Source organism: Chaetodon auriga, chromosome 5 (genome assembly GCF_051107435.1).
Source record: "Chaetodon auriga isolate fChaAug3 chromosome 5, fChaAug3.hap1, whole genome shotgun sequence".
Lineage (NCBI taxonomy): Eukaryota > Metazoa > Chordata > Actinopteri > Chaetodontiformes > Chaetodontidae > Chaetodon > Chaetodon auriga.
The window spans coordinates 493329-516973 of NC_135078.1; the positions used below are offsets into that span (position 1 = coordinate 493329).

At 43.2% G+C, this 23645-nt stretch overlaps 2 long non-coding RNA genes across 2 annotated transcripts; one reads left to right on the top strand and one right to left on the bottom strand.

Moving 5' to 3' along the window:
- Window positions 1–14219: 14219 nt before the first annotated feature.
- LOC143321081 (uncharacterized) lies at window positions 14220–17211 on the top strand. Its single transcript, XR_013077196.1, has 5 exons — window positions 14220–14593; window positions 14690–14823; window positions 15848–15995; window positions 16097–16728; window positions 17056–17211. It is a non-coding gene; the product is annotated as an uncharacterized LOC143321081 (long non-coding RNA).
- Window positions 17212–17258: 47 nt separating this feature from the next.
- LOC143321079 (uncharacterized) lies at window positions 17259–22417 on the bottom strand. The gene is made up of 11 exons (XR_013077195.1): window positions 21439–22417; window positions 20969–21207; window positions 20772–20872; window positions 20474–20646; window positions 19938–20132; window positions 19577–19663; window positions 19226–19479; window positions 19026–19148; window positions 18255–18395; window positions 17980–18090; window positions 17259–17857 (listed from the first exon to the last, which is right to left on the bottom strand). It is a non-coding gene; the product is annotated as an uncharacterized LOC143321079 (long non-coding RNA).
- Window positions 22418–23645: the final 1228 nt, after the last annotated feature.

Genomic DNA, 23645 nt, shown 5'->3' on the forward strand with positions numbered 1-23645 from the left:
AGTTCTCCATGACCCTTGTGGTGTCTTGGAACCGAGGCCCCAAGCCACATGGACCAAGAATTCTAAGTTTTTAAGCTATGCTCAATTTTTCAGGAAAATCCTCTCATTGGTGATCAATAAAATCATCAGCAGGAGTCAGAGTTCTTGGAAGCAAAGGGCCTTTCTCAATATACGTTCTTCTCTGTACTTGTGTTCATGTGTACTTGAGAAACGTCATCAGTCTCAGTCCAAGTACTGTTCCAATTCAAAAGTCTGCATCTCGCCAAGTAGAGTCAAATACCCAGATGTGTTCTTGCCCCTCCCATTTTATCGAGGATGCATCGGGTGGTGACTTGCGTGGACTTGGGGCAGCCACATATCCCAGAATGCATTTCGTAGCAACGATGACGGAGGAGAGGACTCACAACTGTAAAGTTACAAGTTTCGAAATACTACTGTTTTAGTAGTACGGAATGTGGTTTTATAAGTATTTTATGTGAGAAAGTGGATGTTAAAACTTAAAATCTGTGGTCGATTCATCACGATAGTGCGTAGTTTAAAATTTGCTCCAAAGTTTTCGGAGATAACCGCAAGACAAGCTGAGATGGTGATGTCATCAAGTACGCTGCCGTCCCTATTGCAGAATGACCGTCCTGCGTCCTCCTGTCCTGGAGAGACTGTACTCCCAGGTTGAACTTGCTAAGTCCGAGCTGCCAAGTTCGTTAGTCCAAACTTGGTGTACTTGGTATTGAGAAACGACCAAAGACTTTTACGTCGACAAAAAAGGAGAGTTGGTCAACATGTATGCAAGATACACAAGAAGAGCTCTGATATAAAATGGCTGGTGCTTCTGCTTTTATACAGTTGGGACTGTACTTGTCCATGCCTATTGTCCATTCTCTAAACATTGTCCTTCCCCTAAACATTGTATGTCTTAATCATATTACACCATTCGGTCATTTCTCAACATATATTAGCAGATGGCTTTTCTTGTGTCTTATTACATTTCCCATTCCCAAGGCGGAGAGATTGATGCATAAGATTCCGTGTCTGTGCTTCCAGTAAAGGTGTTATCTGGTCCCTGTCCTCCGACCATCAGGGTGGTTGCTTGTATCGAGCTATCCATTGGCCTCGGTGGGAGTTGAGGGTAAACGGGTGGCCTATCCAGTTTCCTCGGAGGCCCGTGGTGGAAGGCATGGATGGGACAGCCAAGTGATGTGTGCACACTGCCCGAACTGGACCTGCAGTCATCATCTATGCTTGCCAACCAGATGGATAAGGTGGAGGTGGACGCTTAGATCCCATTGGCGCATGTAGGTCATACTGCCAGTCAGCCCCTGGACAGTCTGCCATGTCTTTCTTTCATGGGGTGATATGTAAGGATTAGTATACCAACAGGCCTTACTCTAGTGTCCGCCTCTTTTCCTTCTTTCCCATACTTTTTCCAGGAACATGTGTGCTAAATAGTAAGAGTGACCTATAATACAGTGAGAGCATATTTAGAGTGTTTTTAGTACTAAGACATATACGTTGAGGAGTTCCAGGAGTCCCTAAATCATAGTTATATCTTAAGGTAAGTCATGTACATACTGCCATGACGCCTTGACTGAGATAGGTTTTATCTGTCTGTGCTATCTCTTCTATGGATTCAATCCACATTTCTAGGGGCAATGGCGGTAATGGGAAGTCTTTTGAATGCACAGAAAAGTTTAAATACTGTACATGTGTCTGTGATTGTGTTATAGGTATTGGGTAGTACATCTAATATTCTTTGCAGGTCTTTGTGATAATCATGCGACATATGCCATTTATCTATCGCAAATCTGTTTTGTAAAGTCATCTTAGCTGTAGCGTGCAATTGCAAATTGTTTCCTTCCAATGATGATATTGTCCAGTTAATAAATTGCTGTTGGTTGTACCATAGGAAGTTCACCCATCTACTGTTTCGTGCTATATAATGCAAGTTTATTATGGGGCCCACTACTGGTATCCATCCTGTCCCTTGTCCAGTTTTTATCCATTCTTCCCCTATAGCTTGGTGTTCATCTGACAACCCAATAGGTTCTTGATTCCATGCCATGTATATGTTATCTGGCTTCCATGATTTAAGTATGTCTCTACGGGCTCTAGCTTTTTTGTTGCCTCTCCCCAAATCTCAGTGATCTGTCCTGTTAGCATAACGGGAGCACATATCCCTGTCCATTGGTCTGTTAAGGTCACTTTCACTTGTTGATTGTCATCACATAGCCAAAATACATCTGCCAGTGGTCGTGGGTCGTTGCTAGCACAGGGAGGGAGCACAAATTGGGCATAGATCGTGTTGATTTGAATTCCTAGGGTCCAGCTTTGTCTAATACCATTTGTTCACATCGTATCGCTGCTTTACTCATAGTGCTGTACAAAGAATGGGGCATACAAGGGGGTTGGTTCTGTCTCCTATTTTGCACTGGGATGCGCAGTCACCTGTAATTAAGCTGCAGACCACTTCTCAACGTTACATTTGCTATCACTCCTAGTTCACTGGCATTTGCCACCGTCTCCCCCAAGAGTCGCAGGGTCATGTTTTCACTCTTTCGTCTCATTTGCCTATTGAGTGCCTCCATCTGTTTCTTAATTTCATCTCCTCCTGCTATGCACAAGGGATGCACCATCTCCTTTGCTATTTTGGTGAGTGGTGGTGTCCATGATTCAAGTGCACTATTCAATTGCCTGGGACAAATTGTGTTTTCCGTCCATTTGTCATCTGCCCAACTTACCCAGTTTGCCATTGCTGTTACACAATAAGTGAAGCAGGTAGTCTGATTACTACATGTTTCCTTATTTAATCCTGGGATAAGTTTTATTTCTGCCAATTTCTTTGGGTTGTAACATGTAATGCAAGCCTGCTGGCTGACCTGTCTAGTTGAATACTTCACCCAATGATAAAACAAATTGGTTTCCCATCCCAGTATTTTATTCTGACCCAGCCTGTCCTGTAAACTTTTGGTTTTACGTTTTCTTAGTACATTTTGGGTCAATTTAGTTGGTTCTTCAGCAGTCATTGTTTGGTGCAAATTTATCTCTGTGCATTGGCTTTGTGAACATTGTACCCCTACCGCCACTATCCCCTCTGTTAGGCACTGTTTGTGAACTGCATGTGTGTTTTATTTTTTTGCCATCAGGTCCTAATATCAGTGTTTGATTGTATTGAGCTGATCTTACATATGTGAGTATGATCGCCTTATTTAGCAGTATCTTCCCTTGAGCGGCTGCCACTGAGCCTGCAGCCAGGAGCACATTCTATAATCTGCTCTTGTTCTGTTTTACTTCCCGTAGTTAGATCTTTTATAATGAAGATTACTAGGTCTACTCCTAAGGTTAACATGACCAGGGCTCTCCATCTAGTCATCCGTAGACCTGACCCATTCTCCTGCTTGCCAATCGAAAAAGTTAAGTGGGTCACATTCTGGTGGAAGTTCCTTCTCCTGCCTCTGGTGTTGATCTAAGGGTGCCCTCATCTTCTCCCCCTGCACTGTCTTCAGGACTCTGTCTGGGTGGCAAGGAGCCACTCCTTGCTGAATCTCTACTTTCACGCCTTCACCTCTCAGCCAGTCTCTGTGATCGGCTCTCTCCTTGTGGCTCTTGGGGCTGTCTATCTTCCAGTTGGAGTTAGGGTTCCCGGTTCCTGTTGGGAGGTTTGCCGTCCCTTTCTGGAGTGTCTGGATCTCTTGCTCTACAGCAATGGTTGAGATGAAACCAAAAATCTCTTACCCTCTAGTTTCAGTGCAGTTGGGGTAGTTAGGAGTAGGAATAGTTAGGTCAAGATAAAAACGTAACATCCTATTGGATCTTGGATGTTACAGTGAGTGCTGGCACAGGGGAGAAGGAGAACAGTTTTATTTAAAGAGCCGTTTAAAATGGAGTCCCAAAATGGTTAAGAAGGGATCCTCCCAGAGAAAACCTTAAAAGGTGTTTCTGAAAGAATACTAGAGATAAGTAGAATAAAATGGCTGATAAGACACAGGGTGGGACCATTAGTTTTAAGAGTGGTCCAGGGCACAGGTGGGGCAGTAAGGATGTAATATGACTGAATTAAATCCATTTTTCTCTTGCTTTAGTTTTGTTAAATTGTTTTGTCACCAGAAGTTCTTGGAAAGAGGACGTTAAAATGACTGTTCGTTGTTAAAAAAAGTACAAATATGAATAATAGATTGTAAATGAGATCATAAAATACTGGATTGGTTAAAGGAATAGGCGCAGTAATAAAACACACACACACACACACACACACACACACACACATATATTAAGAATAAAAAAGTGCATTTATGCAGTGACATAAATGTTAGAATATAAGATATATAATATAAAAAGTAAAATCTGTTTGGAGTGCTATAAAAGAGGGGGATAAGTGCTAAAATAAGTGCAATTTATTTAAAAAAGACAAATGTGAGTTATAAGAGTGCTCTAAGATTCAAACAATCCAGTAATAGGTACAAAAATAAACCATTAAAATTATAAACCTTAGTGTCCTTCTCGCCTTGGTTGGTCCCACTTTCTTTTCACTTTTTCACTTTTAAACACCTTCACTTAGACCCACTTTCCAGGTTCGATTCTCCTCAGCTGCTCTCGAATGTCAGCATTCCTGTCTTCTGATACAGCTTTTACCTGTTGGAACACAGCTTTATGTATTTGCATTAGTGTCGCAGATAGCATGTTAGTTCTCTTTCACATTGTTCAAGCGGTGGTCCCTCATAAGGCCCTCTATAAAAGGGGACTGGCATCGGTCTCCCTGTAAGTGCCTCGTGTGGTGTTAGATGTGTTAGTCTGTTAGCTTGTGTTCGCATAGACATCAAAGCTAGTGGTAGTGCATCTACCCAGTTGACCTTATATTGGCTGTCTGCCATAAGTTTTGCAAGCTTTGCTTTCATTTGCCATTTGCTCTCTACACTGCTCCCTGTGACTGTGGATGATAAACACATCCAAACTTCTGTTTAATACTTAGCATTTTTAGGGTTATTTTTATTGTTTCTGCAACAAATGCGGGTCCATTATCGGAACTGATTGTATTAGGTAAACCAAATCTTGGAAAGACTTCTTTGCAGAAAAATTAATTGCTGATCTCCAATTCAGACCTCTGGTTGGGACTGCTTCCACCCATCTGCTAAATCTGTCAACCACCACTAAGATGTATCTAAATGGTCTCACTCGTTCTGTCATATCTATGTAGTCCATCATTAGATGTCGAAAGGGACCTTCTGGGGGCAGATTATGTGCAATTGGTGCTGAGAATGTTTTTCTTATGTTGTGCACATACCTCGCACTCCTGTAGTGCTCTGTCAACCATTGTTGCCAAGAATGGCAACCACCAGACTTTTTGAAGTCGTCCCAACACGTCCCCCCTTGCGCAATGGTCTTGACCATGTGCACTACATAAGCGACCTTTATCAAAGACGTAGGGAGAACAAAATGTCCATGCGCACTGCGCCACAGCCCATGTGATGGACCTTCTGTAGTGATTCTAATTGCCCCCCTTCTCAGCCATACGGACTGTGCATATGGACCTGCATGTGCTTGTGCTGCTATCTGGGATGCTAAGTTAGAGGTTCACAATCCTTGGCTACCAACAATGGTCCCATGCAGGTGGATGTGGCTACACGTTTTGCGGCCTCATCTGCCACAGTATTGCCCTAGGCAATAAAGGTATTAGTATTCTGGTGAGCTGCGCATTTAATTATAGCCATGTGCTTTTGGATAGTGTATTGCTTCTGGTAAAGCTGAGATGGCTTGGCCGTGAGTTACTGGTGAGCCATCTGCTCTCAGGAACCCTCTTTGCTTCCAGATGATGCCGTGGATATGACAGACCGCATATGCATATTGTGAGTCCGTATTAACGTTTAGAGTCTTTCCTGCTGCCAGGCGCCATGCTGCAGTCAAAGCCTTGATTTCTGTGAGTTCGATGGAACAAGGTTGAGCAATTTTCATGGTTTGTACTTCAGTGAAGGTATCATCAGGATGCAGTTGTATTATAGCATAACCAGCATGGTTTCCTGCAGGAAGGGTTTGTTGTTGCTCGACAGTGGACCACTGGTTGGCCATCTCCTGTTCAAGTGCCCTTCTTTAGATCATATTCTTCTCACTGCCATAAGGATAATGTTTCCGGGTGTAGACGACGTTCTTGTCGTTTCTGTCTCTCTCTCCTTCTGTCTGTATGCTGTTGGCCCCACAGTATCTTCTGCTGCATCCTCTTTCACTGCCGCATATTGATCGGCTGGAGGTCAAGCTCTCCACCTCTTCTCTGTCCAAAATTTTTTCTGCAGTTGGTTGTGTGTTCCAATTTATTGTGAATTTTCCCACCAAATTCACTTTCTGTCCTGGCTTCTGCTCCTAGTAGTGGATACTGACCAGTCTGTGTTAGGGCAACATGGGATGAGTATGGAGGAGGAGGTGCCAATTCTGCTGGGGAGGTGGGTTGACTTGCTGCTCTGCTGCCTCCTTCTTCTCATCCGATAAGGCAGGCATCTGCTTAACATCTAGCAGGTGTAGTTTAGCTGTTTCTCTGAACCAGCTGAGCACTTCTTGTTCTCTGGCTCATTTTCCTTCTCTGCTGTTACTTGTGTCTTTTGCCTTGTAGTGTTTAATGTTAGCTTCCACTTCTGTGCAACAGGATACTTCGAAAGTCCCCTTCTCTGGCCACTGTAGTCAGTCTAATGTGCCCGAATTTACCCATTTTCCCACTCTACCCTCCTGGGGACAACCCGTATTTCTATTCGTGGATCTACTGCCCCTCTATTTCCGTATTTTCCTTCCTTGGTCTTGCTTTCCAGTTTTGTCTAAGTTATTACTAGTTCCAGACACCATTATTTCTTGGCTGTTGCTTATGACATTTAAAAAAAAAAAAAAAAGCTTCATGCAAGTGCACTTGGGATTTCCGGTTCAGTGAAGACGAACGTATGTGTCGAAACAGCGGCTAGCAGCAGGAACTTGTTAGCAAACGTTACATTAAGCTATATTATCAGATCTAGTTGACAGGTTAGCTTCTTTATAAACAGCTATATGAGCAGTAGAGGCAGCAAGTGGTAGCTCACTGTGACTAACACCAAGCTAGCATCGACTTGTTTTTAGCAGGAAAGCTAGCGAGTTTCTAATCCACCTCCATCAACACCAGCTAAACTACAGCTAAAACTAGCCGGTACCTGCTGTTGTAGAGCGTAAGAAACTCGCTCTCTTCAGCATGCCGCCACTTACATCTCCATCTGGGTGCAATCACTGCCTCCACATGTCACAGACCATTCTTGAACTCCATAAACGGATGTCCACCTTGTACCGGATCAGACAAGATACGGTAGTCACTCTGGAGGCAACTAGGGGCGCCACTGGAGGGGAACCGGAGCTTGACTCCACAATCCCTATCACCCAACATCCAGACCAGGACCGCTGGCTTCTCCAGGGAGCCAAGCCCAAGCAACTGGTCAGTTCCACACCAGTGGAGATGCCGTGATCCAGAGTCCAGAGGAGCAACCGGAGCAAAAAGTCGCCATCTAAATGCTCGCCTCCCTGTGCACTCGAATTGAGCAACAGGTTTGACATTCTGGACGAGCTGGAATTCCCACTGCTCCCAAAACGCTTCAACCCGAACCCCCTGCGGTCATCACTCAGATATGCACTTGGACCAGCTGACATCACTGCTCCCTTGGTCCGCTCAGCGCAGCTCCATAACAACTGGCAGAAGAGTCCATCATGGTCTGTCACAGCACAACTCCATAAGAACCCTCCAACCACTATCATCATTGGCGATTCCATGGTGAGGAACGTGTGAATGAGGGGGGCACTCACGATGTCATTCCTGGGTGCCACCGTTACAGACATAACGGCGAAAATTCCAGACATCAGGGGATCTTATCCGGAAGCCGACAGAATCATCATCCACGCAGGTACGAATGATATCTCCAAACAGCAGTCTGAATTTCTAAAGCGGGACCTCATTCGCCTTTTCAATACACTCAAACAGTTTCACTTGTTGTCTTTATCTCTGGCCCCACCCCCACCTGTGGCCAAGGAATCGGCAGCTTCAGCAGGTTGCTCAGCCTGAACACTTGGCTTTCCACTGCCTGTAGATCCCACAATATGGGCTTTATAGACAACTTTGATGCCTTCTCGGAGAGGAGGCACCTTTTCGGGGCAGACGAACTGCACCTGAACGGATCCGGCAGCCATCTGTTGTCCACTAATTTGACATGCGGCATCCAGCACGCACACGTCGTCCACTTCTCCTCGCTGCAAACCCACACCTACTGACCAGCCTGTCAGTGATTGATGTCCCCCAGGTCCAAGTCACTATTATTTTAGTCCCAACAGTAAGAGCTGCATTACAGGACTGGGACCCTCAGACTTCTCCAACAATTCATCTATCCCTGTCATTATTACCACCAGAGAACACATGAAATACCACAGCAAAGAAACTCCCTCTGGCCATAATCTCAATAACTTGAAATATATAAACATATGTGACCCCCCTGCTGTTCCTCCCCAGACATCGCAAGGTCACTGAACATGGCACTTTTGAATGTGCGATCTCTTTCAAATAAGACCTTTCTTATAAATGACCTTATTTTAGAGAAGAATCTTGATGGTATGTTTACAACTGAAACGTGGGTTGGTACTGATGGAGCTGCAACCCTAATTGAGGCTTCACCCCCCCGTTATGACTCTTCATATTCTACTAGAAATGGTAGAAGAGGAGGAGGGACAGCCACAATTCTTTTAGCAGCACATGGTTTTAAGAACATTTCATTTGGTGAATACATGTCTTGTGAATATCACTCTTTTCTTTTTAGCAGCCCTCCCACACTATGTTTGACAATATACAGACCACCCAAACGATGCACATTTTTGATGACATTTCAAAAAAAAAAAAAAAAAAAGTTTCATGCAAGTGCACTTGGGATTTCCGGTTCAGTGAAGACGAACGTAGGTGTCGGAACAGCAGCTCCCACACTGTTTGTCAATCTACAGACCACCCAAATGATGCACATCTCTTATCACAGAATTTTCAGAACTCCTCTCGATTATCCATGCTAGTATAACAGGATTATTATTTTAAGTGATTTTAACATTCATGTGGATAATAAATCAGACTCTTTGAGTTTTGATTTTTGAAACTTAACTGCATGAATTTTATCCAACATGTTACATAGCCCACCCACAACAGAGGACATGTATTAGACATGGTCATAACACATGGCCTGTCAGTACAGGTTTCCTCTGTTGTGGATATGGGCTTATCAGATCATTTCTGTGTCTTTTTTAAGGTAAATGATTTTAAGCAACAGGAAATTACAGAACATACTTTAAGGAAATGCTATCGTACATCTGAAGTGGCTGCAAGTTTTATTGATATTTTACGTGATATTGAGAGATTTTACCTTCTTGTGATTTTATTGTTGATAGTTTTAACAGTAAACTCAAGCTAGCACTTGACTTAGTGGCACCAGTAAAACTTAAAAAGCTTAAAATAAACTCAAAACCTCCCTGGTGAAACGGAGACATAATAAAATTGAAGAGAAACTGCAGAATAGCAGAGAGAAAATGGAGGAAAAACATACTAACAGTTCATTTTTCAAATTTTTCAGGAACAGTTGACCATCTACAACGAGGCGGTTAAAAATGCAAGAAAATAACATTTTTAAAAATTGATCAGTGACAATCACAAAAATCCAAGAGTCCTTTTTTCAACCATTGACCATTTAATCTTGCAGTCCACTTCAGAAGCAAAATAGACACTATTAGATCTAATCTTTTACAGTCAGTCTACACATTTTAATTTTTCAGAATCTGTGCTTTTAAATGAGGAAACACTGGAGAGATTTGTCCTGGTGGATGCTGACATGCTTGAGAAAGTTATCTCCCTGTTAAGTTCAGCAACCTGCCTTTTAGACCCCATTCCAACTTCGTTTTTTAAAAATGTTTATAGTTTTTTAAAAAATGATCTGCTGACTATCATTAATCATTCACTACAGACTGGCATTTTCCCCACTGCTTTTAAGACAGCCATAGTTAAACCTCTCTTGAAGAAGAACAATTTGGACGCATCAATACCAGAGAACTATCGACCAGTTTCCAACTTGCCATTTTTATGAAGATACAGGTTGATGGTCTACCTGCTGGGCATTACTGCCTGATGCACCTCCACTGGTGTCTTTTATGTGAGCGTGTACACCTGAACACCTCTCTGGGCATGAATGGGTCATCAGCTGGGGACCACCAGTCATGGATGTTTCGCTCCTTTAACCCCAGTACATCTCCTGGTGGTGGAGCGATGGCAGGGATCACTCCCTGCCACCCCCTGCTGATGCCCTAGGTGTTATTCGGCCCCCAACTCCTATGATTCCTCCGTAGCCACAGCCAGAAGCTGCCCTTCTTTGCCTCCTCCGCCATTTCTTTAATGGCTTTCCGACACCCTGCTGCCGTGCAACCCATGTCGCGGAGCAAGCGAACCATTGAGGACCCGACAAAGCCCCTGCATCCCACTTCGACGGGGCACGTGATGGCTTCCCAGCCAGCCTCCCTGCACTGATCTGCCAGGTCTGCATATTTGGCACGCTTCCGCTCGTTGGCAGCTTCCATACCCTCCTCCCACGGGACAGTGAGCTCCACCAACAGGATGGTCTTACGTGGCTCTGACCACATGACCAGGTCTGGCCGGAGTGAAGTTTGAACGACCTCTCTGGGGAAATGGAGCTGTCTTCCCAGGTCGACCCTCATGGTCCACTCACTGCCGGGTGAGAGGAGTCTTGCAGTTTCTCTTTGGCGAGGGTGGTTGATATTCTCTCCAGCCCTTGCAAACAGGATGGAACGTCTCGCTGGAGCGGAAGGTCTGCTGTTGGCCTCCTGTCTGCATGATTCTGTCACCTCTGCCAGCTTCCTCAGCACCAGATCGTGTCACCACCTGTCGTGGCCTTGGGACAGTGCTGTCTTGCAGCCCGACAGGATATGCTGGAGGCTTGCGTTGATGGTACTGCAAAGGGGACAGGTCTCTTCCGCACCAAACCACTGGTGGAGGTTTCGGGGACAGGGAAGGGTGTCATAAGTGGATCTGACCAGGAAGCTGAGCCTGGCTTGGGGGATCTTCCACAGGTCAAACCATGACAGGGGCCTCCCCATGACATCCAGCCTCCCTGCTTGCTCTGAGACACCGCTTTGATGTTGAGGCGCTCCTGCTCCTTCCTTGTCACTTCTGCCATCACCATGGCCTTCCATTCTTCCTTGGAGGCCTTTGACCAGAAGAGGGGGGTCTCGCTCCTTCCAAGGCCTGCTCGACCCTCCTGAACTCTGCCGACTACCTCGCGGTGTTTCAGCCTGCTGATTGCCATGTTGACCTCTTCCTGGGCTTTCCACTTCCTCCCCATCCTCACCAGTTGGTCAGTGGATTCCCTCAGCTCCAGCACCATCCGAGCCTTCTCCTTCTTGTATCCCAGGCCGATGGATCGCAGAGGCAGTTGCAGCATGTTCCTGCCAAAGAGACCCACATCTGACAGGCATCTCGGCAGTCCCCGTCACTTCCTGATGAATGAGTTTGCCAGCCTATCCATCTTGTCTGCCACCGAGGAGGGGACTTTGTTCATCGTCAGAGGCCACATCACCCTTGGGTACAGTATGAACTGGTAACTCCATACTTTATACTTGCCGGGGAGCTGGCTCTGATTGATTCTGGCCAGGCCATCTGCGAGCTGCCTCCTCACTGCTTCCCCCACCTGCCTGTCGGAGAGGTCTGCTGTGTAGGTTCGGCCCAGGCTCCAGACGGTTGACTTGCCAGCAGTGGGATCTCCTCACCACCTGCGACAAAGGTGATCTGGTTGCTTCTGACCCCTTTCCTGAGGGACAAGCTGCGTGATTTGGAGGGTTTGATCTTCATCCTCACCCACCCCACAAGCTTGTCAATTCTCTTCAGCAGTCTCATTGTACATGCTGCTGTCTGGAGAATGGTGGTGACGTCGTCCATGTAGCCTCTCACTGGTGGCAGCTGGTATCAGTGTACCCGTTGTTTGTTAGGTAGGTGGTCAGCCTCTTGGCCAGGATGGAGAAGATCTTCTCTTCAACATTCAGGAGTGCGATGCTCCTGAACTAGCTGATGGTGGTGGAGTTTTCCTCCTTTGGGATAAAAACTGTGACAGCTCTTTGCCATTCCGAGGGGATGACTTGGTTCTTCCAGGCCACTCTCAGGAGGTTCCACAGATGTTTCAGGACACCTTGGCAGTACTTGTACAGTTTGTGTGGTATCCCGTTGGGGCCTGGGGCTGAGGCCGCTCTTGCTTTCTGGACAACTTCTGCTACCTCGCCGAGTTTGGGGAGAGCAGTGTTGAAAGGGAAGGATGGGGGGGCTGGGCAAGGAACATAACTTGGTGATCCCAGTGGGGTTGACTTCACTGGGTCACTGTACTGCTCTCTGATGTGATTCTCCAGCTCCAATTGTGTGATCTCCAGCTTCCCGCTTCTCTTGTCCTCCAGCAATTGTCTCGCATGCTTGAAGGGGTTTTTGAAGAAGCTGCTTCTCTCCTTCTCCTTCCACCTTCTGTGTTTTGCGGATACGCTCTGCCCTCCGCAGGCTGCCAAGGTTTTTCTTCACCTCCCCCCACAGTGACTTCAGGCCCTCTTTCTCCTCTGTTCTTGCCTTCCTCCACTGTTTTCAGAGCTGACACCGCCTCTTCACCAACTGCTCGATCTCTCTCTCCCTCCTCCCCTTCTGCTTTGGGCCAGCCCTCTGCTTTCCAGTCACTACTCTGAACCTGCCTCTGCACTCCTCGTACAGGATATCTCCAATGTGGTTCAGCTTGGCTTCCACCTGGCCATGCAATGAGTGCTCTAGGGTGACGCTGAGGTACTTGTCGAGCTGCTGCCAAACTGCCACCTCGTTTGCTTTCGGCCATTTGACTGGCTGCCTCCGCCCTGGTTCTGTCCTCTCTGTCCTCCAGCCTGGCTCCTGGTTGTTGGAGTTTGTTGGTAATCTGAGGTTTGTTCGTGTTCTGTGGGTGTATCATTTCCTCAGGGGAGTAAGCGTCCACTGAGGGCCCTCCTGTGCCCTCCGCCTGCCTTCCCTCAGCAACTTTGGATCCCTCAGCACTGTGGTTAGCGATCTGGCTTTGGGTTCCTCTTGTCTGACCTGCAGTTGCAGTGCAACGTTGCTGCTGGCCTCCCACTTCGCACTTCTTCCTTCCCTGGTGAATTCTTAAACCTCTGAGAGTGGTCACCTTCTCCCATCCACACCTGCATCTTCTCATGATCTTAGAATTGTTGCCTGTGTCTGTTCCAGTTGTTACCAAGAAGTCCGTCTGGTTTGGCCCTTCTTCCACCCCGCCTCTTGGAGGGCCATCGGGTTGTTTTCTTATGTTTGTCTTCGAAGTCGTTTAGGGTGTCCCTTTGGGGGCCAGTGGGTAAGGTAACTAGCCTGCCACCCCTGATGCAGACTTTCCTGCAGTCATCCAGTCTCTCCTGGCTGTCCTCCAGTCTTCCCTGGATGCCAACTGCCCTTTCACAGTAGTCACTGGATGCCTCCAGGTTGGACTTATGAAGATACAGGTTTAAGTAAGATCCTAGAAAATTTGTTTTTAACCAATTAAATGATTTTATGACTTTGACTAACACTGCTGAAATATATCAATCTGGTTTTAGAAAATATCACAGCATAGAGACAGCACTAGTGAAAATTGTCAATGACATCAGGTCAAACATGGACACAAAAATGCTGTCTGTCTTGGTGCTTTTAGATTTGAGTGCAGCGTTTGACACAGTAGATCATCCCATTCTTTTAAACAGACTCCAAAATTTAATTGACATCTCTGGTACTGTTTTTATCTGGTTCAAATCATATCTCACTGACAGGAAATTCTGTCAGCATGTGTGAGGGAGGAGGGAGGACGAGGGCTAAAAGGCCAAAATTAAATAAATACATCATTAAATAATTAATTAAATATGTCAATTAATTATAATTGGAATTAAATACATAAATGTGTTATTAAATGTGTCATTAATTGATTAAAATACCAATTTATTTTAGGTTAAAAAAAAAAATATATTATTTCACTGATTAATTAATTATTTCATGGTCCTTGTGTTGCAGTGGATCATGAATTTATTTTCTGTCAACCTCACCCATCAACGTCGGTGGGCGGGGCTAACGCGAATCGAGTGTAATCCACTGCTTTGGTCTGCCTTGAAACCGAAAGTAGAAGAAGTCTTTCTTGACATGGCGGCTGTGTTGATGGAGGATCTCCATGAACTTTCTAGAGAGTTGGTGAGAGATATTGTAGACCTTGCAGAGTATGTGGAAGCAGGACCTGCTGACCCCGAGCATGTAGCGTGTAAAGCAGAGGAATTTATTGAAGTTGTTGGCGTTATTTCCGCACTTCCGACCAAGATGTTGACCATAGAGTGACTGCAAATTTAGAAGTACTCCGCCGCTTTTCTGGTACCAGGGTGCAACAGGAGGACACACAGGGACCAGGGCGTTTGATGTTCACATACCGAGGGCAGTTCTGGAACATCACGTTCTTTGTGGATTACCAGCCTGTCAAATTGCAGCGGTGCTCAGAGTGTCAAAGAGGACCATCAGGAGGCGCATGCAACAATACGGTTTAAGGTATTTACACTAAATTCATGAGTTTTCAGTTTATGAATTGCCAGTCTCATCTACTCAGAAAGGATTACTCAATGTTAATGTTTTTTGTTTGTGCAGAAAGACAGACCTGTATTCAGCTGTGAATGATTAGGAGTTGGACCGTATTGTAAGTGAAGTCCACAGAAGACATCCAAACACCGGCTACAAGCTAATGCGAGGTCATCTGAATGCAAGAGGTGTGCGTGTTCCAAGTGAGTATAAAATAATATGGGCAATAATTAACGATACAGTACAACATCACAATCTCTCGTGTGATATTGCTTTTATACAAAAGTTCAACCACAGCTTTTAACAATGCTAAGTAAGGAAATGTTAATAGAGGGTGATGAAATAAATTATTCAAGTAGGCTATGTTAGGCTATATAGCTCCGCGAAAAAAAACCGTTCCCCCAGTCTGTTGCCAGGCAACGCAGCACACACACACTCGGCAATCACAACACTACTTTGTAGCCTTATTGATCTGCAACTGTAATTTTGTCCAGTTCGGCTGATGAAACGTTGGCAAACCTGGATGTCGACACAGCTTCCACTCTCCCTCATCTTCATCAGTATCTCAACAAATGACTACTGATAATTCAGTTCAAACAATATCACAGCTTTGCTTTGATAGCCTGCAACACCTCTACAAATGTCATCATATCCATCTTCTCGGCGTGAACGTCAGTTTGCAACAATATAGCGAGTGTAATAGTTGACTAAGGTTATATTTCGAAAACCTGTGAGAGAAGTGATTTTACTGTTACATGCCTCTTGTCCAATCAATTTACCCGGTCGGAACTAACTGTTGTATGATTGAATTTATTTTTAATGTATTTATTATTTAAATATGAACTACAAAGTAAATTAGTGAGCGTAGCTAATTTTAAGATAATATTCATGTATCCATTTGTAATGCATCAGTACTTTTATTTGCAGTTTACTTGAAGCCAATAGCCATGCATTAAAGTATCCTATCCTGAAGTATGGTTTGCAACTTGTTTATTCTCTTTCAGAAAATTAAGTGAACTCTGATTATTTTTGAGGCTGTGGTGGTTCTGTAGTGTAGTAGTTTTACACACATCATTATATTGTCTTTTATTATGACACCACCATTTCCTCAAGATAAGTGACTCCTCAAGTATTTTTGTCCCAGTACTGGTCTAGTATGTTAAACAGGTGTTTCTAATGAAGTTGGCATTGAGTTTATGGTTATTTATTTTACTTTCCTCCCCTCAGTCTCAAGACTGCAAGAGTCTTTACGCAGAGTTGATGCAGAGGGAGTCTACATGAGACGTCTAAGACTGCGTGTATTAAGACGACAGCAGTATTCTGTTTCTGGCCCAAACTCTTTATGGCATATAGATGGCAATCATAAGCTCATCAGGTCAGTGATACTAGCAGATAAACAATGGCTCTTTCGATTGATGTCATTAGAATTGTTTTACAATAAAGTTGTGCCTTTTTGTGTTCACAATTGCCTGACAGGTGGAGATTTGTTTTCCATGGTGGCGTGGATGGATTCAGTCGTTTAGTCGTCTACCTGACTGTGGCTGGCAATAACAGAGCTAGTACGGTCTTACAGAGCTTTATCGCTGCTGTTGAGGAGTACGGGCTGCCATCAAGGGTACAGTCTGATAAAGGGGGCGAGAATGCAGATGTAGCAGAATTCATGATCAGGAGCAGAGGTACTGACAGGAATTCACACATCACAGGCAGAAGTGTCCACAATCAATGGTAAAAAAATGTTTGGCAACTAGGCTCACACAAGCAGCATACCAGTTGAGTGTACTTCTTTAGCATATGTCACATAAATTAACACCTTGTCAATTTTTTTTCCTAAACACAGAATAGAAAGGATGTGGAGAGATGTGTATGAACATACCCTGGACCTCTTCTATCAGATCTTCACTTCATTGGAAGATCAGGGAACACTGAATCCAGACAATGAAGTCCATCTTTTCGCACTGCACCGGAGTTTCTTTCCACTAATCCAGCAAAGCCTTGACTCTTTCAGGGATTCTTGGAACTTTCATGGTCTTAGAACTGAAAGGAATCAGTCACCACAGCAACTCTGGAGAAGATACAGAGAGCAAGGCCCTATGGAGGATCCTACTGAGGTTAAAGATCAACTTTTAACACTTTTTAAATGTCTGTTCCTCAAAGGAATTATGGGAGAAAATATTTTACTTGAAACAGAGGTTATAGCATCTTCAAAGTCTCCTGAGCTTTCAAAGATCAACCTCTGAGCTGTAGTTTCTATTGTGTATACTGTGCATAAGTATACACAATAGTGTACTAATAGTGTATTATTTTACAAAACTGAATAGGCAACATTTAGTTTTTCACCGAGTTGGTGACCAAAAATAACAATCTTAAATATTTTGTGTAATGACATGTCAGACTAGTTTTAAGTACAAGATTGATCATGCTTGTCCTCCATTCAGGTTTATGAAGACTATGGGATCGACTGGAATGGACCTCACAGTCTTCATGGAGGCACTGTGTCAGTCCCCGAGGTGCAGCTGGCCCGTGAGCTCTCGCTGGAAGAGGTTGCCATTTTGCCAGCTCCAGGAGTTTCTGTAACTGATGCACTTCGATCATATGTAGAGACTGTGCAAGTTTTATCAAGAATCATAGCAGACTGATATCCAACCCATGCTTTTATTTAGCATCTTACAACAAGCGAGCATAAACTGAAAAAGATTGCTTTCTTAAAAAAAAGAAAAAAAGTTGTTTTACTTTGAAGCTCTACTATAATCATTGTTAAGATCTTGTAAATGCACTTAATGCACAGCTCCACTCATTTTCTTCCTGTCTCATTATTAGCCACAGAATGAATAACATGAATGTTGTTCTGTTAACACTGCTGAAGATGCAGAACTGTTTGGTTTCAGTAAGTGGAAAAAATATTTTGAATAAAACACTGATCAACTACTGCACAGTATGTTAAATGTTTTCAACGACACCGAACGTGTGTCAGTTGACCTTACCTACTGAACAGTGCATTCAATGACATCTGTCTGAAAACTTAAATAAGTCCAAATCCAGTCTGTGCACTACTTATGGCACAGACAAGTGCTTCCTCGAAGTCCACCTAGGTTTTGAAATGAGCTGGCAGCTTTAGTGTTTCAAAGCATGTGGAGGACGTAGGAAGGGTTCCCCCAGAGATCTCCACCTTCAGTTCAGGAGGAAGCTTCTCCCAGCCAACCCAGAATGTCAGCAGCTGGGCCAGTGTACCTGATGAAGCTAAAAGTCATAAAATGGATTCAAGACAACATTTAGTTGAACTTTAATTGATCATGTCTATCCATGAGACATAGAAGCATTTGTAAAGAGAGCAATACATTTGCCAAATAAGGTGTTAATACCTGTTTCAATGAACATCCTTAGGAAAGCCAGTGATGCGGCACGTGGACTCTATGTCAAAGTCTTCATCATCACTGTCCTCAGCTGGCCATGTGATTTTTTTCTAGGAGCATCTTAAAAAAACACATCAATGTAATTATTTTAAAGGGACAACTTATTTTGGTGAAGGAATATGCAGATCACATTCTTGGTAAATGGAAAAATAAACAGCTCAGTCATTGAAAACATGTAAATTCATTAAGTCAAGTCACAAATGTAACTAAATTAAATGACATACCTGGGGTGTGAACTGCATTTCAGCCATTTTAAGGAAAAGAAGTGAGACAACATCTGGCCTAGATGTCAGCAGGGGCCATACCATCACATCTTTCAGTCCCTTTCTCAGCTGTTTAATTTGGCGCATGGTCCTCCCAATGACCTAAGAGACAGGCCCAACCCATATTACAGACCAAATCCTCAACCCAACTTTTACAAAAGTTGGCACAGTAGGGAAAATGTTCATAAAAGCATAATGAAGTGCTTTATAAAATCCATTCAAACTAGTAGAGAATATATCAACTCTTAAGACATTAACACACTTTAGAATAATGTATTCCATTTTATACATTTCTGCAACTGATGTCTTTAGTGCTCAAATGCAGTGAACACTTGACTGTATCGCCTTTTCAAAGTATATTATCAAAAGGCAAATTCACAAAACCAAATGTGTGTTGCTGAGCTGCTCTCTTTTTTTGTAAAGGATTACATTTTGTTTTGTATAATCATTTTCCTACTGTGTCAACATTTGTGAAATTGGGTTTTTTAAAATATGCCACTGTTCTATCAACACTTGCAGGAGTGAGAAATATTGAAGTAGTTAAACTGTATATGAATTAAATGCTGGTTTTCAAGAACTTTAACATGGCTATGAGCAAATACTAAAGAATATGCTAAATGTTTTCCATCTCTGCCAGTGTTCACATAACATAACAAGCCAGGGTTCACAACACCTTCTATAATTTCAACAACTACAGCAATGAATTCTGTCACTTAACCAGCAGGAACTCACTGCATGCAGTAGAAGTTTATGTAGCCATCTCCGATTTATTTTGTTGACTGCCGGGAGATCCCATGACAGGGAAAGATCTGAAACTGTGTCCTTCTGTTCTGGTGTAAGTTCTTCATGTTCAAGCTAAAATCAAGACCATACAAGTTATTAGATTTGCCCAAACAATAATTTTGCAAGGCAAAGTTTTTTATGATACATACCAGTTTTATGATACTCCTGATGTGCAGATCAGGACAGTCTTCTGTAACAACAGTTGCCGTTTCAGGGTCCCCGTTGAACAGTACATGAACTACAGCAGGACTTAATCCTGTGACATGGGGGCCGTCATGCAGAAAGCTGTGGGCCAACATCCTTCCTGCAACCCGGAAGAGGTCACTTTCAATGAGCACCTCTGATGCTGCTGGAACAAGATGGTCAGGTTCACCCTCAAAAAGCAGTGTTCGGCCCATTCCTCCTGTAAAGTACCAAGAGAGCAGGGGATAAAGTCAGAACAATTAACAACTGATATACATTTAAAAATTGCATCATATTAACCTTCAAAAGAGACTTACCAAGATCTAGACTGAATCCAAACTGCAGTTTGGATATTATTGTTGTCATAAAGTACCGCATCACTCCCTCTCCGACAGCAACATCACCTGAAACAAAATACTGATAATAACACAGTGGAAAAACAGTGGCTGACTAATGCAGTTAACTGGATAAGGTAACATAACTATTGGCTGTAATTTTAGAATAGCATCCTTAATATTGACTATTCCAGATAACAGGAGAATATTGTGCTTTTCATAAGTGGTCATCAAATTATATAACTTTTTGGATCCCATTCTCCCATGTAACAATTCCATATAAGATACTTGAGTGGTATAAACTTTACTGATACGTTTATATTACAAACTTTGTATTACCTACCAAGAAGAGTACAGTGAAGTGGACATGCCCATTCTTGCGGCTGTTTGTAGAATGAGAGAAGTTCCCGTTCCCTGTCCTCTTCAGACTCCCTTACATCCATTTTCATTCTCAGTGGTTTCCCAGATGCATGTTCCCTTAGCAGATTCTCTTTGAAAACTTTGGCAGCTTGAGCTGGTTCTTTAATAAGCTTCCATTCTAGACAACAACAATAATAAAGTTATATATTCCGGAGAGACATGTTGTGAGTTGGCATGTCACCTGCAGATATCCTCTCAGTCTACAGAAAAGGAGGAAAGTTCTGGCCATGTCACTGACAAACATGAGGCCCAACATCTGCAGAATCTGTTACAAAGCTGAGTTGACATAATAACATCATTCTGAACAAAAACTAAATATTTTAACAGTTATTATTAACAGTTATTAATTGTGTGTAATTGTATTCTCTTATCTAATTATATCTTGCAGGTGTCATTTTTCTATTGACTGAGTTTAAGTTACACACAATCTTACAGCAACACTATTGTGATGACACAAACCATTGTCTGTTTCTTTGTGATCCAAGTCCTCGTCAATCACTGCTGGTACAACTGCACTCTCAGCTGATGTTCCAGGCCTCACTGGAACACTGTCACTGACTGGGGCTGTCTCTCTATCATTTTCTTCACTTCAGCCTCCCTCTTGTTCTCTCTCCAATTCCTGTATGGGTGTCCTTGAAGTTAACAAAATTGAAATTATGGTCATACTTTATTATTTGTGTGCACAACACTCTAAGAGAGACATTTTCCAAAATAAAAATGAATATGCTACCCTTGCATTTCTTAAGGAATTACATACCCATTGCAGCTCAATCTGTGCAGCTTCATCTCTGAAAAGGGAACTTCCTTCTGACAGGTGATGCAGGGGATGACTGGACCAGAGGCAGTTTGTGAGCTCTCCTAACAACAACAAATAGTGTTTAACTAATGATTAAAAGTCACCAGTGAGCTTTGTTTTGATTATGTATTAAACTGAGTCTCTGTAAATCTATGTACACAATCTATGGGTAGATCCTGTTGAAGTGGACGTATGTAGATTGTAGCCTGTCCAATCATCGTCGATGGATCTTTCAGATAGGCAAGGGTGTATCCAGTGCTGGGACACGCGAGCAGCACAAGATTTCGGCTACGAGTAGATTCTGCAATTTTTAGAAATTCAAAGCCTCCCCCTTCTTTGAGCTTCGGAAACACTTCCATCAGTTTATTTGTTATAACCATGGGATCGTTGTCATTCCCTGTATTAAAAAAAAAAAATAGACATAATTCATATTGACTCACCTAAAGCCTGTGACAAATATTATTTACACTATGAAAATCAATCACGTTTGAGTCGAATATGAACATATGGAAATACTTATGACTAAAAAGAAATGCTGAGTTGAACTGCAAATAATTTCAACGAGCCACAGACAGTACAAACTTTTTTTTTTTTTTTGGTTTTGGTAAATCCCTAATTTCATACTGACCTGAAAATGTCACTTTTTGCTCTCCAAGCCCGGAAGTAAGGAGGTCTGCTTTAAGCAGCACGCCTAGAACTTTATCCGCCTCGTGGTCAGCCAAACAACAGACAGTGTGTGTGTAGCTTCTTCGACTAACTTGGACTTGTGCTGATCGTCTCGTCATATTCCTTCTGGCTCCACCGTTATACGGCGCAAAGAGCCTTGCTACCTCGGCTGCAACACAGAAAAATGTCACAGCTCAATGGTCACCAGTCAGCTAAAACAGCTTCAACTTCTATCTTGGCATGTCACTGCCAGCCAACACTATTTTGCCGATTAGAGAACTAGTTTTATGCTCCCACCATTTAGCTACATTGAACATGTACACATGAAGCACACAGTAATACATTTTCGATCCAACTCCAAATTGTTATCTAATTTAACCCACACCTGGGTCCCGAGTCACTGATTAGTAGCACACCTGGCTAACATTAAATCATTTAGCTTACCTTGGACAGGTGTAACGTTACGTGATGGAGCAGCAGGTATCTGCTGTGACTGAGCCGCCGGAGCCGGAGTTCTGCTCAGAGCTTCCTCAAACAAATTCGCTGCTTCTCTCAGCAGCTCTGGGCAGGTTTTTGACATTTTGTCCTGCAACTCACACGCTGTATCAACATTGGGGCTAGAGGACCGAGTCTAGATTTTTAGCGGCTGCCAATAAAGTTTTGTTTAATAGAGTATCCAAACCAACGTAGAGGTGAATAGTGCCACCCAGTGTATCGGAATGTGTTCACAAGCTCTGCATCAATCCATTATCTGGAATCGATTTGCCTTGACTTGATGTGCAGGGTAACCAATCAGGTGTTAGGATCCGCCCACCGGCTTTGATGGGCGAGGTTGACAGATAAAATAAATTCATGATCCACTGCAACACAAGGACCATGAAATAATTAATTAATTAGTAAAATAATAATATATGTTTTTTTTTTACCTAAAATGAATTGGTATTTTAATGAATTAATGACACATTTAATAACACATTTATGTATTTAATTGCATTTTAAATTAATTAATGACATATTTAATTAATTATTTAATGATGTATTTATTTATTTAATTTTGGCACTTAAAAGAATTGGTATTTTAATGAATTAATGACACATTTAATAACACATTTATGTATTTAATTGCAATTTTAATTAATTAATGACATATTTAATTATTTAATGATGTATTTATTTATTTAATTTTGGCACTTTTAGCCCTCCATACAGAAGGTTGGTGCCCCTTTTAACATTAACGAGTGCAAACATTAATTCCAAAGGTTTAGTGACCTAGTTCCCCTACACTACTTTTGCTCGCCACATTAAAACTCATAACTTTTTTCAAATTTACAGCCGAACTCTTCTTTTCTTTAACCATTAAGGTAATCACATAATAACATTTTTGTAGATATTTTCGACCGGCCATCAAAAGTATTCTCAATTCTATTATTAACCGAGAAGTTTTCTCCATACGGCCGACAACATCTTTGGAATGAAGTCCTGCAGCCAGCCTCAATCCATCTGTCTGGGTCAAATAGCTGCCGAAAGAGCCGCTCCTCATCTGTTACCAGTACTGAAGGGCCAGCCCCTGAAGCGTATCTGTGCAATATTGGCTCTCAACACCGCAGTTTGACTGGTTCGCCCTGTTGGACCGCAGCACAGATTGGAGCCATGAGCGACAACCTAGGGCCCCCTTGTCAGTTCGGGACAGGCCATCATCAGAGTGCTGCTGGCACAGAAGTAGGCATTTTCCATGCTGCACTGAATAAGAGTTTGTGTCGTAGGCTATAACAATCTCAATTTTCATTAGACTCGCTAAATTAACACTACATTTGCATCCTCATTTTTCTTCAGAACTACTTCCCTATTGACCCTAGGAGCTATGTTGCCAGGGTAAGATTCACCTCTGGTAATTTTCCCTCCCCAAAGCAAATTGGTCTGAGGTGAAGGGTCAGACAAAGACCGGCTCAAAAGACAACCAGCAAGGACCAGTGTACCCTCGTCCAACCAGACATCCATTCTCTGGGGCAGAAGTTGCCAATGTAGTTAAGCAGCTGCGCCACGGTGGAGCCCCGGAGGTGGATGAGATCCACCCTGACTATATCATGGCTCTGGATATTATAGGGCTGTCCTGGCTCTTTCTTGTCAAATGGGTTGCTGGTTACATGAGTCAACCATAATCTCCTTAAA